General features: G+C 35.5%; 1 pseudogene; it reads right to left on the minus strand.

The window, feature by feature from the left end:
- Positions 1-1,191: 1,191 nt before the first annotated feature.
- LOC147495300 (uncharacterized) lies at positions 1,192-14,207 on the minus strand (annotated as a pseudogene).
- Between the last annotated feature and the right edge of the window lie 1,733 nt (positions 14,208-15,940).

Genomic DNA, 15,940 nt, shown 5'->3' on the forward strand with positions numbered 1-15,940 from the left:
CCCCCTCTATTCAACAAATAAACGCACAACCAAAACATCAATTATCTTAAACAACAAATTTTCAATAAATAAAAGTGAGTTAATTCACTCCATTAGCAACAAAATAGAGTTGCATCATCCTTTTCATAATTTTTATTTTTGAACTCATCTTAAGAAAAGTATTAACTTAAACAAAAACATTTCTAAACATCCCTCAAATAGCTTGCGAATGAACCATCTTCACAAAAAAAAATGATAATAAATAGCATTTAGATTCCTCTAGTGCCTCTTGCAATTCCAAACCACCATTTCTTCACAAAAACTAATACCAAACCAATCCATTTTGACGTAAGAGTATCTGTATACAAAGATATTATCTATTAGACCACAAAAAAAAATGGAAACAAAAATATAATAGTTTCCTCACGACAAAATTAAAATCCGGTGAACGATTAACAATTATGTTAAGTTTAAATTGTATCCAAATAATTTATCCATTAGACCTCTACTAGCTAGTATTCATTGAGATAAATCTAAGAATTGAACTATATACAAAACAAGAATTTCATTAATATGAAAGCACAAAGGTACAAGGCTAGAGGAGTCTGCAGTACGAAGTTATATACCTCCTTAGCAAGGCACTAAGGAAAGCATAGACTCTAAAGACCACGAATATATAAGCCAAAATCACATTTCCACTTCAAATAAAAATGTCTAATATTTCACAGTTTTCATTCTAATGTCTAGCAACAGCGGCGGCGGCTGGATATTATAATGAGAACTGTGAAAGAAGTTAAATCACATTAATATCTAATATTTTCTCATTCTATATACTCTTTGAACAAAAAAAGTCCACATCACCCCATGAATACAGTAATTAACACGTAAGAGATTTAAGTGTGACAAACATATATTTCATTGAAGAAGAGTCTTCTTTTGTTCAAAGAGTATATAGTATCACTTGGTCAAATATGGTCTCTGCTACTATGGTGTCCATAGTTTGACCAAATATTAATCCCTCAAAACCTATAATGGTTTAGTAAACTACGTTTGCATGCAAACAGATCCCCGAATTGCATGAAACAAATAAAATCTTTCATAGTGAAGGAGTTAGATAAGGCGAGGTTATTGTGTGTGATCTTGTGAAAAAACGAAGTGATAGACCGTGCAAGTTCTTCAAAATTACCTTAACTTTTCACAAGGTTATGAATGTTACGTCGAAGGGGACAATGTTTCGTGAAACAGGTGATAGCAAAGATTTGTGGCAATCTGATTGTCATATCCGCAATGTTCTTTACCCGATCGATAAAGCCACCCCAACGGAAGCATGTCCAAGTCGGGCCTTAATGAGTTTCCTTTTAATCCCTCGGTTCCTATCATATTAGCAGCAGAAAAAAGTCCCCGCCCCACAAGTCAATATCGTTATTTCATAACTCTCGAGCAACCATAAAGAAATATAGTGAGCATGCAATCCTCATCGACATTAATAATGGGAGTTAGTAGTTCGTTTGAATAGAGTAGAACACCAATATACCTGGATACATTAAAATGAGCTGCCACATCACCCCATGAATCCCAATCATCTCTAGTAATCCTATACATGTTAACAAGATAACTCACATCCTTGGCCATGGCTAGTGTTGCACTGGTTCCAGGAGAAAGAGAATACAAGATAGGACGATCAAGCTCCTTCAGTACCTGCATAAATTAGAGCTCTTTATGCCATCTCTTCCTTATGCAAATCCCTCCACGAAATCATCCAACCCCCTCTAAAATGTTCTAGCTGAAAATTACCAGTTTGGTAGAAGAACAGTGTCACATTGTACCTCTGAAACTATGGCTACTTCATTGACGTTCAAATCATCGCCAAAGATACAATAATGCTTCACTGTGTCAAAAATGGGGAAAACATTAAACAAAATTTTCAGAGAATAATACCCAATTCATGTTGAAAACTTGGATCATATGATATTACAAATTCCAAAGAGTACAATTCCTCTTGATTGGTCGTGGATAGTAGCAGTGTTAGGATAATAAGAGCACAAAATAGCATACAAAAGTGGTACAAAAATCTGAATGTGGTTTCATCTGTATATCGGTGTCTGAAGAATGCTCTTCCATTTAGATTAAAGTACCATGTCAGATGACGCACGCTTTAGCAGACAAAAATATGTTTCAACTGCAAAGAAATATATTACCGAAATCCACACCCCACTCAGCATTCTGATGACAGAGTGACCTCAAGAAGGCTTTTCCAGCTCCCAACTTAGTATCCACGCTCATGAAACCATGTGGCATCCATGCACATTTTCGATCTGTCTGGCCTATATCTTTTGCATGCCATTGTCTTCCAGACTCCATATAACCAACCACCCCCCCCCCCCCTGAGAACCACTAGTGTCAGTTGAGATTTCCAACAACAAATCCATATACTTATTTCTCTAGATTTGTATGTGAGGGAGTAGGTATATCTCAATGTTTATCGGGCTTTCAATGAGGCTCACACATACGCTGCAATTATCTAATTTCAATTATATTTCATAAGGGTACCCTTTCAAATCATTTGTATGATTATGATGACTGTTATGTGCCAAAATTTTGGTAATGGTAGCTTATTTAAATAAAAAGAAAAAAAGGAAAAGTGCAATGTACATTGAAGGGTTTACCGTGGTAATGTCTAAGATGGGAGAGTTTGCATCGACTGCTTGTGTACTTACTCCTCTCATGACATGAATCCCAAACTTTAAACCTATGCCATGTACTTTCCTGGCTACTTCATTGAACCCTTTCCCATCTATAGACGAAGGCCATCTTTTGGGGTCAAGGATCATCTTTCCCCACTAATCGATCACATCAAATCTGAGTGAATCTGTATAAGCACCTTTAACTTTCCTCCTATACCAGAGAAAATCCACCACAACATATTGCCAGAGAAAAAAAATTAAGTCAAGGAAGTAACATAATAGTAATAAGATATCTCTCTCTGTGGATACTTGCTCATAATGTGTTTAACATAGACAATAACTATTGACTTGTCAAAAGCTGGAATATATTTCTGACCTCATATCCATGAGTTAGTAGCCTCTTAGAAACAATTTCTGCATTTTGGAGGAATTGTTCTTCTAAACGATCCATGAAAAAAAAAAAATCATATGAATTCCAAATTCTAGGAGGGCTGCTAGCTTGCCCTCCATTTTACCCAGAGGCTTCAGATAGCTCCCTGAAATGTACAATTCCAATTCAATATTAATTTCATAATACTCATTTATCTAAGAATTGGATTCTGTTTAAAGAATGCAAAAAGGAACAAAAACAAAACACTTAACAAAGAAAATAAGCAAACAAAGTAGATGAAAACCATATTTCGTAATGGTAAAACCATAGTATATAAAATTTAAGGACAAAGGAGAAAAGGGATTCTAATATAACTCGTCAAATAGCCAAAAAGCTCAAAATGTTTGTCCACTGTCTCAGTTTGAGTCATTTGAGTAACATTTCCACTTCTTCATCAACTAAAACAGAAAATAACAACTTGGGCATATTTTTTCTTATACAATTAATTTGCAGAAAGAAAGAATAAAGAAATGGAAGAAGAACACGCACCTGCAGCAGGTTGGTTTCTAGAAAGTCTTCTGTTTGAGAGACCAGAGAAGAAACCTTGCAGCAACAATTTCTATAAGAAATTTGTGAGAAACCCATGACTGAAAAAAATAGTAGAGAAAAACAAAATATGCAGCCAGAATTAAGTAAACCCCCTAGAATGAATTTCATTTGCTAATTGAGCTGGAACCCCAAAAATCAAATTTAAAACCCTAAGAGAGAGAATAGAGTGATGGAGAGTGTATCTTCTACTGAAACGGTTCTCCGATCTGATGGGGGAGGGTTATTCAAATTGGTTGAGGTGATTTAATAACTGGTGGTGGAGGCGAGAAGAATGGCGGTTCAGTGGGAGAGAGAGTGCGTGAATACTGAGTAGTACTAGTAGCTAGGTTTTTTTCTTTTTTCTTTTTTCCTTTTTCTCTCTTTTTTTTTCCTTTTCTTTTTAATTGGATGGGCATGAGATAACCAAAAAATTTTAGAGCCTGAAATTTTTCGAAACAAAAATTTTGACTCGCTGAAATCACAAATTCAAATTCAGAATTGGTATCGTCACCATATATGGATTTTTAATTTCTATTTATGCCAAACTATAGGCTACGATGAAAAATGCCGCCAAAAAAGTAATTTCTAGCTACGTTTTTTTTTCAACGTTGGGATACTCTATCATCACCGATGCTTAAATACGTCGTCATTGATAAAATGTTTTTCCAACCGTCCTTTCGTCGCCAAATAATTTTTTCTGATTTATAAAATTTCCAAAATTTTGAACAAGGCTTTCAGCAACATGAAAATCGTAGCCAAAAGTTTATCATCAAAGGGTACGACACTAGAGAAATTGCGACGTTATAAACATCGCCAAAGATGATCATTAGCCATGTTTTTTTATTGTCACTAAAAGTTTTGTCGCTAAAAAGCCTATTTGTTGTAGTGGTTGTATAGAGTCTAGTTCATTCTTTGGTTGTATATATTGAAAGCTAGCTCATTTTGGATGTAATAACCGATGTATTGGAGTGTAGTTAATCTTAAATATTTTTTGATATGTATATGGACATCACTATTGTGTATAAAGTTAAGATTTTACATATATAAGGTTGTTGGAAGGGTATTATGCGATGTCCAGGTTTTATGACAAGTTTTCGTATACGAAACGTCGATTAAACAAAGGAAACTCCGCCAAAATTTCAATAGAATTGGAATAGCGATCGCCTCGAGATTTATCTCCACGTCCTCGGGATGCGTGATGGGTCTCGAGGCGTTACAATTATTTGAATTGAAAATAACTATTATATTATGAAGTCTAGCTTGTTTTATAATTTGTTTGACTCTTGTTGATTTTTCAAAATTGTTTTTACTTGAATTGTTTGTTAGAACTTGTGTCGGTATTTTAGAATCATTTTTGGGCTTGAAAACATTGTTAAAATGTACTCATTCATATAGGTATAGACCTTGGGTGTTTTTAGACCCATTTGAGGCCCATAGGTTAACTTAAACATACTTAAAACATTGAATACACAATACCTGCGAATTTCCTCTGTAAATATCTTATTATTTAAAAACATAATCCTAGCCTCCATTAAAAAGAATATTTTTGATTGAAAGAAATAAAAAGAAAGAGAAGAAGAAGAAAAGGGATTGGAGAAAAGGAAGCATGAGTATTCTTTTGCAAATTCAATTTCAGGTGAGTAGACATATTTTTATCAAAAAAAATAGAAAAAATGGACGTTTTGTACCATGAACTTTGCTGGTTTTATCAGTTTGGGCCAATAACTTTTTTTTAGCAAATTGGGCCATGACCTTTCTTTTTTGTATCAGTTTGGGCCACCGGTGTATTTCCGTTAAAAATTTTGCCTATGTGTACAAACGGCTGCCTATGTGTACAATCGTTTGCTTATGTGTGCTGGACTTACCCATGGACCCAATGGGCCCAAATCTGCTTCGCTACATAAAAAGACTGAAACGGTTCATTTTTTTCTAACAAATTGGCGGTAATTGAAGAAGAAGCATCACGAATATTAGAAGAAGAAGAAGAAGAAGAAATGGCATCATATCACCCATCCGCAATTTAAAGATATGCCTTCATTGAGGAGCAATCACTCCATGTGAAACAACAAATTTTGTTGTTTTTCTCCCAAGAAAATTTGCCAAAATTACATGTCTTCCAGTGTAATTCAAATAATTTGTATTCCTCATAGATTTAATCGATATGAAACTATCTTACAATTGATTTAGCTTGATTCTATCTTTCCTATATAGGATTGCCATTCCAAATTCATTAATTCCTTTTCATCATTAATTTATTACTTTTCCTATTTGTATTAAGTTGGTGTTCATTCTCTCTGTGCGCGTGTTATATTAGCCTCACAAGTATATGAACCGTGCTACACATCAGTAATTTTTCAAGTCTTTAAACCTGTTGCTCTAACATTTCTCGGATAGTATGATTTTTTGAATTCTAGTTCTAATCTAAAAAATAATATAAAAACATTAGGAGGGGTTGAATATAATTTTAGTGACCCGTGAATGAGGTTTTCTAAATTATTTTAAATAATATGAAGTTATTTCTAATTTCAATAAAGTGATGGAGTTTTTTGTAAATTGTTTAAAAATGAGGGAGCTTATTAGAGTAATTAAGGGAGGTGGTTCTAAAATCTTAAAATACAGAGATTAGAATTACACTGTTCGGTTGAGAACTGTGCCTTTCAATAAAGTGAGAGAGTTTTTTGTAAATTGTTTAAATATGAGGGAGCTTATTAGAGTAATTAAGGTAGGTGGTTCTAAAATCTTAAAATAGAGAGATTAGAATTACACTGTTCGGTTGAGAAGTGTGCCTCCTAAAGACCCGACTATCATATAGTGTAGAGATCTCTCATTTGGTGGATTGGGGATTGGGGGTTTAATTAGGTTTTTTAATTTAAGAATTTGGGAATTTGGGAATTAGAGATTTCTGTCTGAATTTGGGAATTAGGGATTTCTGTCTAAATTTGGGGAAACACTTTGAAATTTCGATGCCACATCACTGGTGATTAGGTGTGCACTTCAACGGTGACACATGAGCATTTGGTCGGACACATATACATCCAGCACGCCACATAAGCATGTGAAGTAACGGAATGGTAACGGTGGCCCAAACTGATACAAAAAAGATAGGTCATGGCCCAATTTGCTAAAAAAAAGTTTTTGGCCTAAATTGATAAAACCAACAAAGTTCATGGTACAAAACATCCATTTTTTCAAAAAAAATATATATAAAATCGTTTTTTTGTGATTTTTATCTTGTTTGCTTCATAAATGCTTCATTATCATTTTATAAAAGTTCCATATTTAATTATGAACGTTTGATATTTGTTTTGAAATTTTAGTTGTCGTTTGGAACGATGATATGCATGTTTGCAGAATTTTGCACAAGTACTAACTTGTGACTTGAATTCGACTAATTAGATGATGTAACTAGTTTTTCGACATAACTAAACAATTTTAGTTCTCTAAGTCATTTTTCATTTCCAATTGGCCTTGACTGATTCTAGTTTATATTCTATTTGATGTGAATTTTATAAGAAAGTGCGTCAGAAAATTGATTAACAGAATTTAAGTTGTTGGGTCTGTTCCATCACATAGTTTAGGGTACATACTAAACGAATTAGTGTTTAGGAATTTTTGTATTGAAATGGATTTTCTGTCTAATTTTTATAATGATATAATTTATTCAAAACTTTGATTATATGAATTCTTTAGAATTTTTAGAATAGACAAAGGTCAAACTGTCCTAACCAATTTCTTATGCATAAAACAATATACGTAACTTATTAGTGTATTTTTTTTTTTTTTTTTTTTTTGGTAAGCCTGTTTTAAATGAAATCAGTAACTCTTTGATGCTGGCGGGATTCGAGCCCCAGACCTCTGGTATCATCACCCAAAGGTTTTACCGACTTTGCTAGTCGGCACCTACAGTGTATATATGTTTTAGTTGTACAAGAAAAAAATATAATGATCATGCAATTTGTATCGTATTAATATTTCAAATAAATGTGTATTGATTGGAGGAGTAATTATTTTATTTGTCTAAAGAGTTCTATTACATGTATTGGAATAAGAGTTGCATGCATAATTGTTTGATGAATATTGTATGTATAGAACGTATATTGGTAGCTAAAGATTTGGCGTGGTATTATGCAATTATATATATTGCCACTAATGGACTTTGACTTTGACTATGTAGCTGATAAGAACTACGAAGGCTTGATTCCAATCTTAAAAGATTTGGATACGTAGGCAGCTTTGAATAAAAGTACAACCACTATATTATATATTATATATTAGTTTTTGTGATAACTATATGTGTATAATGTTAGTATTTAATTGTATACGTGATTGTGGTTGTTTGAATTGTATTTGATTGATGACCATTCGTGTTGTGTTCAATGATATTTAAATGCGTGATTGATTTGCATTGATGAATGAAAATAACTTCTGCACGTGTGATCAATAGTTGTACATGATTAATGCTAGTACAATGATAAGTGAGCTGAGAATAATATTTTCAACGAGTCGACCACACCTTTAGAACTCTCCACGCCTCAGAATTTGGTAATGATATATTATGACTTGAGATGTCATGTGATAGGAAGGTTTCATTGAATGTGCCATGAATGACCTGTTAGTGTTATGATGGGTATTCCTTGAATGTGGTGGGAATGACCCAAGGTATTCATTGAATGTGCCATGAATGACATGTTAGTGTATAATGGGTATTCCTTGAATGTGGCGGAATGACCCAAGGTATTCATTGAATGTGCCATTAATGACCAGAGATATTGAATGCCCATAAAAGGCTGTGATTATGCGCATGGAAATCCCAGAGATAGCTGTGACTCACAAGTTTTGAGTTTGCAAGATGTAAATATGTTCCTGGAAATGATATCCCCGCTTGGGACATATGTCTTGTAGTGGTACTCGGTGTGAGAGAGGCACACGGGTATGTGTGATTTGGCAAATGTGTGAAGTGCAAATCATAGAGTAGGAACTAAAGGTGAGGTCAGTAAATAAGTGATTAATAAACAAGATGCATTATGGAATTGAATGAACTAAAAGTATGTGAATTTGTGTGATGTTATGGATGTGAAGTGTGACTGTGGATAATATTAGTGAATACTGGTGATCTTTTATGTGATTGTGAAATGACTATAACTTGATATGCTATTACGAAAATATCAATGACTTGTGATAGTCTGAGATCTATGGTTATGCACGTTGTCACACCCCGAATTTCGACAGAATTCGGAAAAACAATATTTGTTCCCGACTCTTCGATCTTCGAGGTATGACGCACTCTCAACTCCCAAAAACTCATAAACAGTTTAAATATGTGGATAATTAAAAACCAATAAAAATTTTAACTTAAACAAAAGTCATCTTCATTACAAAAACTCACAAATAAGATTAGGTTACAAATCTCTTTTCAATAACTCTTTATTTAAAATTACAAATGAAAATACAAATAACATTGTCTCAACTGAAAATCTATATCACCTCAGGGGAAAAGAAAACCTATCTTGAATTGCGACGCTTAACGCAAAACCACAAGCAAAGAACCAACCTTCTTCAACACTAAACCTCGTCAAGACTTATCAACTATGTTCATTTAATGAACACACCCGATAAGCAAACATGCAAATCGGGTCAAGATTATAAAAAATCTGCTGGTGTGAGTAGCTCTAAAATACAACATATATTTATACATATACATACACAATCCATAAGGCGCTTAGTTCCTCCACCGAGGCCTTTTAACTTCCAACAACTAATACAAAGATTCTTAACTACAATAAGTAAGGCAGGTAGTTCCTCTATTGAGGCGCCTTAACTTCTCACTAACCACACAACAAACCATACGCATAATAAAAAGGCATTTAGTTCCTCCACGAGGCCTTTAGGTTCTAACTAAACTAATAACCACCAAGCATATTCTATACTTACCGTGATTTCATGCTCAATTACTGAGTGGGTCATCTCTTGCACAAAATAATTAGTTTGACCCACCCTTCGCAAAACCATATACAATCATCTATCTAAAGATATATCATTAACCAACATATTACCATAATTATATTAATTAAGGCTTTCTTTGCGTGTCCCTAAAATCACGCCGTAACTATGTCTTACCTAGTTTCCCCGGCTACCACAATCGCTTCCCCCCAACGAACATGTACATCCACATGCCTCCCCTTACATAATGAACCACTCCGGCGTAACTACTACCCGAAATGGATGCCGCGACACCAGGTAACCCTCACACAAAAGCCATTATGTAAGTACTGCCACTATTTGGCATAAAATATCGCGCGTCTCATTCTAGTTTTACGAATGGAATAATCAAGCCACCATTCGGCTACGCCAGAAGGGCCAATCACATTACTTACGCCAGAAGGGCCATTCAGATTCACTGAGACGCCCGAAAGGCCAATTATATCACATACGCCCATCACAAAGGCCAAATCATATGAGTTGTGGTAGCTAGGTTTTTAATTCTAGGATTTTTGTTACGTAATTTATTCAAGTGTCATACATTTATATCTCATAATCATTTCACTATATCACGTGCATGCCAATTAATTATTGCACTAAGCCACACTATTTAGAAATATCTCAATACATCTCATAACACCTTTCATTCTTTTACGTGCCAATATATTATTGCACTAAGCCACAATCCCATGGAAAAATATCCACCAATACCATACTACTTCATAGTAGCATCTCACATATATAATAATGGAGCGTTTATATAAATTTCTCAAAGATATTGCATTTAATCGATATCCTATCATATGATATCCTTTAACAGAACAACAATTTCAACATACCCCCTAACGTCACAATAGCTCAACATACCCCCTAACGTCACAATAGCTCCAAACATACCGCATAACATTTTTATATTGTTTTAGAAATATTATATCTTCTAAAATTTCACTCTTGTCACAGGTCAAAAATACAAACTATCCACGTCACATGTGTCTTAGATAATGACAACCAAGTTTATACAGGCTTCCACAGCATTCTATCATTTGATTTGTCCATATAATTTCGACAACATTTTATTACTACATTTGTCCATATTCTTAAATATGTGAAAATCTGGAAAAAGTCAACATTCCCCAGTCAATAGTCAACTGTCAATGGTCAACGATCAATATCAAAGTCAACTTGTCATTTCCATGTTCAATAGGTTCAGGGTCATAGTCATGGTTCATGGCTAAGGTCAAAGATGCATGGCTCATGGGATCATGACTAAGGAAGCGGTTCGGACCCAACTAGCCGAGCCCAAACCCCAAACCTTAGAACCCAAAAGTCTAAAAGTGGAAAGACCCATTTGGATCTCTATTAAGTCTTATAGACTGGCCCCAAACAATATTAGAAATTGGCCCCAAATACTTAAACTAATTGGCCCAACAACTTAAACTAATGTGGACCGGCCCAAACAAAACAATCTAATGTTGGCCCAAACAACTAAAAACTAAAGTCCAAAAACTGAAACCGGCCCAAGGCCCAGCCGGTCATCTTCCTCAGCTCCAGCAGCCACCAAATCGGCCACCACCAGTTCCGATCGCCACCACTCCCAACATACTCAAAAATGAAGAGGGTAAAAACCCCTACCACTTTAATAAACGCGAAATCCTCAATTCTTGAATTCAACATCTTCAACCAAAACTAGATCTGAGACAAATCCCCGCCGCCATTAAAGCTTCTTCAAGCTTCAATCTTACCCCTTACCAGCACCCATTCAACCATTAATAACCAAACATCAACCTACCACCAATCTTCAATCAACACCAAAAACAACACTAACAGTATAATACATATTACTGGCAATTTTTCTTAGTGTCGCCATTAATGAACATAAAGCTTCAACAACTCTTCCCCACTCTCCAACACCCATACAAACATCCCTAACTAACCTCAAACCAACAAATCTAACCTCACCACAAAAAGTTCAAACAAATCAAACGCCATTAACGTTGGTTTTGGGCGACGCCATTAACGCTTGTCGAAGCTTCAAGCTTCCAACAGTACCCAAATCTCAATCCCGACGTCCCCCGACATCAACCAAATTGAAATAAAATCAACCCACACAACAACAGTATAGCAGTTTCAAACCACATACAGGACAAACGTTGGTTTGGCTCGCACCGCCATTGACACTATCTCCCCACTTCAATCAACTACATAATACTCACAATAACAGTTTATATGGACAGCCGGCAGAATATTGAATGAACCGGAAGAATGAACAAAACTTATATATTTTGGATAGTAAATTCGTAAATTCTAAACAGACGAAAATCGTAGTTTATGAAATCGGTAAATTCTAAACAGACGAAAATTATAGTTTTAGTAGTGGTGAGAGTTAACTCTACTCACCTTTATTAACAGCTCGACGACGAATCCCTCCTAATCCGAATCCTTGCACTCCAATGCTCTAGCCAACGAGCTTTTATCTCTGCCTCCATTTTTATTATTCTTTTATTTAAAAACCCTATTCTCTAGAAAAATATGAATATATACTTGGGTTTGAAACCTAAGCCCAATACAGACTCGGGCCCAGAAATCAGGCCCACATATCCCAAATCCAATCCAATCAAATTTTTAAATAAATTAATAAATTAATTAATAAATAGATAAATACGTATTTTAAATACGGGTGTTACACACGTAGAAACTTTATGACATAATGATGTCATGTGAATAACTACCCTTGATATAAGTATTATAATAAGTGGTATTCCCCGAATATGTGGGACGAACCAAGTTGTATAAATTAGACTTAAATGTTTTAAATGAGGTTTGATTAAGAATGGAAATTTGACTGGTTGAGATAAATTATTTTATTGTGATGTCTAACTCTATTTTGCAGGAAGGTATGATCTATTAATCTTTTATGCAAGGACGTAAATATCCTACCCTAAGACAACATGTTGGCTTAAAGGTAAGGTGTATCAAACTCATATTTAATTAGGTTACCATATGTGCATTTAATAAGTGGAATGTAAGTGGTATTTATGTTATGAGTTATTTTGGAAAGTGAGAATGATGAGTACGTACTGTTATATGAGATTCTTGGAATTGTATATTAGGGGTTGAAATCTTACTTGGGAAGAAACTGCATGCCGTTTTGAGAATTCGGAACTAAATTGTCTTCCAAGTTGAAATGATTGTAATAGTATATCCCTTCATTTGAAATAATGAATATATTATTTTTATATTTTTAGTCTTACTCATACCAATAAATTCATTTGCTGACTCATGTTTGTTTTGTTTTGCAACGTGGGTGTGCTCTTGGAAACATAGATGGTGGAGTGCAGTGGACAAGGACACGTGATTTGGAGTTGCTCTTGGAGTCTTCTGGTTTAAGTTTTTCTGAAGTGTATGGTTTTGTTTTGACACATATGTAATAGAGTTGGTTAGTTTCTTTGTAGTTTAATAATGTGATTGAAGGATTGTCCCTTTTGGTTTTAAATTTGATCTCAGATTTTAATATCGTGGTTGATAATATGTTATTAGGGTTTCGTTTCATCTTGGGTTTTCAGATGATTGAATAAGGTGATGATTGAGATAATTATATCTTGGAAAATTCCCTATTTTAAAGTTTTAAATTTTCTGAAAATTTGGGGTGTGACAAAAGTCTTCTTCCACCATGTATCTCCATAGCCATCTCCCAAGTAGAGCTTGATTCATAACTACAAGTTTTCGTAGCCCGAGACCCCCATCTTCTTTGGGTGAACATACTTTCTCCCAATCTACTAGATGGTATTTCCTTTGTTCATCCGAAGATCCCTAAATAAAGTCATGAATCAATCGTTCAATAATTTCAGCCACACCTTTTGAAATACAAAGTAAATACATGACATAAATGGGTAAATTTGAGAGAACACTACTGGATAGAATCAAACGTGCCCCTTTAGACATTAGTTTACACCTCCATCCACCGAGTCTCCTTTGAACTGTATCGATGACTGGCTCCCATACCTTCTTGTTCTGTAAGTTGACCTAAGAGGTATACCTAGATACTTACAAGGGAGTTGTTCGACAAAGACACCCCATTGCTTGAGATAACTTCGACCAAGTGTTCTACCTTCCCAACCGCGAGAATATAAGTCTTTGCCATGTTTGTTTTCAGACCGTAAACAGCTTGGAAAATAAGGAACACTGCTTTGATAATAAGCAACTGTGGGACAGAAGCATTAAGCAAGGAGAGAGTATCATCTGCGAATTGACGAACAACAACTTCAGGACCAATCGCCGCTGCCTTAAACCCTCTAATATATATAGCCCAAATCTCTTGCTTTAATGACCAATCTATTCAATGCCTCCATTACAATATTATAAACACACATTTGAAGTCCATCTGGTCCTGGAGCTCTGTCTCTCCCTAATTCATTAAAGGTTGTAACAACTTCTTCTTCAGAAATGTCTCCATCCAAACATAAGGCCTAGTTTGTTGTAATACTGTTAAACTCTAACTCATCCAGTTCAGGTCGGGCCAGGGGATCCTTTGAGTAGAGATCTTCATAATATTTCATGATGTGTTCCTTAATGCAATTTTTGTCTCGAACCTCCACACCATCTACCATCAAAGTACTAATTAATGCTATTGACTTTGTTTCTAGCACTAGCTGTTTTGTGAAAAAACCTGGTGTTATTCTCTCCTTCTTTGAAAAATTTGGTTCTTGATTTTTGGCGCCAAGATATTTCTTCCCTCTTCATAAGCTCCTTTAGTTCACATTTTAGACTTGCCTCAGAACTTCTTTTGTCAATCGACAAAGGGAATGCTCCTCTTTATGATCCAGGTCGTCAATCTCTTTTGTTTTGTTCTTGATAATCTGATCCACCCTGCCAAAACAGTCTTTATTCCATGCCTTCAGCTTGAGTTTCAACTCTTTTATCTTGCGCCACCAAATATAACTTGGCAACCCCTCAAAGGAAAAGGAGTTCCACCATTCCTCCATTAAACTAATAAGGTTTCAATCCTCGAACCACATTAGCTCGAACCTAAACGAAATAGGCCCTCGGTTAGATTGAGAATAGTCTAAAAGAATCATTCTATGATCCAAGAGATACTTGGACTGAGCTAATTCCTTGGCTTGAGGAAAGTGGTCGTCCCAATTCGTAGATACGAGAAAACGATCGATGCGACTTTGACTCCTACAATCCGACCATGTATATTGCGCCCCATTTAACGAAAAATCAATAAGGCAGTTCCTTGTCACAAACTCATCAAAAACTTTTATGTACTTTAGATGTCTGTTTTCTCCAGTTCTCTCATTCCCAAAACGGACAAGATTAAAATCTCCTCCCAAACACCACGGTAACGCAGACTAGGCCCTTACATCCTCAAGCTCTTCCAAAAAATGAGATCTCTGATTGTTAACACTATCCCCATACACACTTGTCATTAGCCAAGAAAACTCATTACTCTTCAACACACACACCACAGATAGAGTGTAAGCTCCTTGTAATTCATCAAGCACCTCAATAATGTCAGAATTCCATGCAATAATAATTCCACCAGATAATCCTACGGCTGGAACACATGTATATCTCCACGGATGTCGCCATAAATCCGCTAACATCGCACTAGGTTCTTCCCCCATTTTTTACTCATGTAGCAAAATAGCTCCAGGATTATGCTCTTGTGTGATGCGACGCAAGTTATTACAAGTCTCCACATTACACAAACCCCTTAAGTTCCATGCAATCAGTTTAATCGACATGGTCATCAACAATCTCCCTTAACTTAACACCTTGTTGTTGCCTATCCTCTCCCCCACGATTTACTGAATCATGAAGGTTCTCCTTAGCAAATCCCCAAAAAGTTTCTCCAATCCCGCATTGTTCATACGTGAAGAAATTCCCAAATTTCTAGCAATTGGAACCACCATAAACTTTACCCAATCATTAAGATCCTCTAAATTCTGACAATTGTACAATTTGTTTGCCAACACACTAACATCCATTGAAACACGACGGTCGTCGATGTCTAATACATTTTGAACAGAAAACATTCTGTCACCACTGACCACTGCACCTGAAGTTGGAGCTACTGCCATAGATGTCACCGTTCCTTCTTCACAAGTTGGAGTTAGAAGATTGGGTGGATTCAGAGTTAACTCTCTGATCAATGCTAGTGGTATAAGGTGAGAGTTTGTGCTAGAAAGAGAACAAGAGTTTTGCATACTCAAGGCAATGCATGGACCTGGGTCAGAAACTGAGGTATGGGATCTATGATTGCCTCTCTTGGCCTTCCTCTTTGTTCTCCTCTTGTTGGACCTTTGCAAAGCTTTCCATCTAATAAAAGCATTGGACC

Source organism: Coptis chinensis, chromosome 6 (genome assembly GCF_015680905.1).
Source record: "Coptis chinensis isolate HL-2020 chromosome 6, ASM1568090v1, whole genome shotgun sequence".
NCBI lineage: Eukaryota > Viridiplantae > Streptophyta > Magnoliopsida > Ranunculales > Ranunculaceae > Coptis > Coptis chinensis.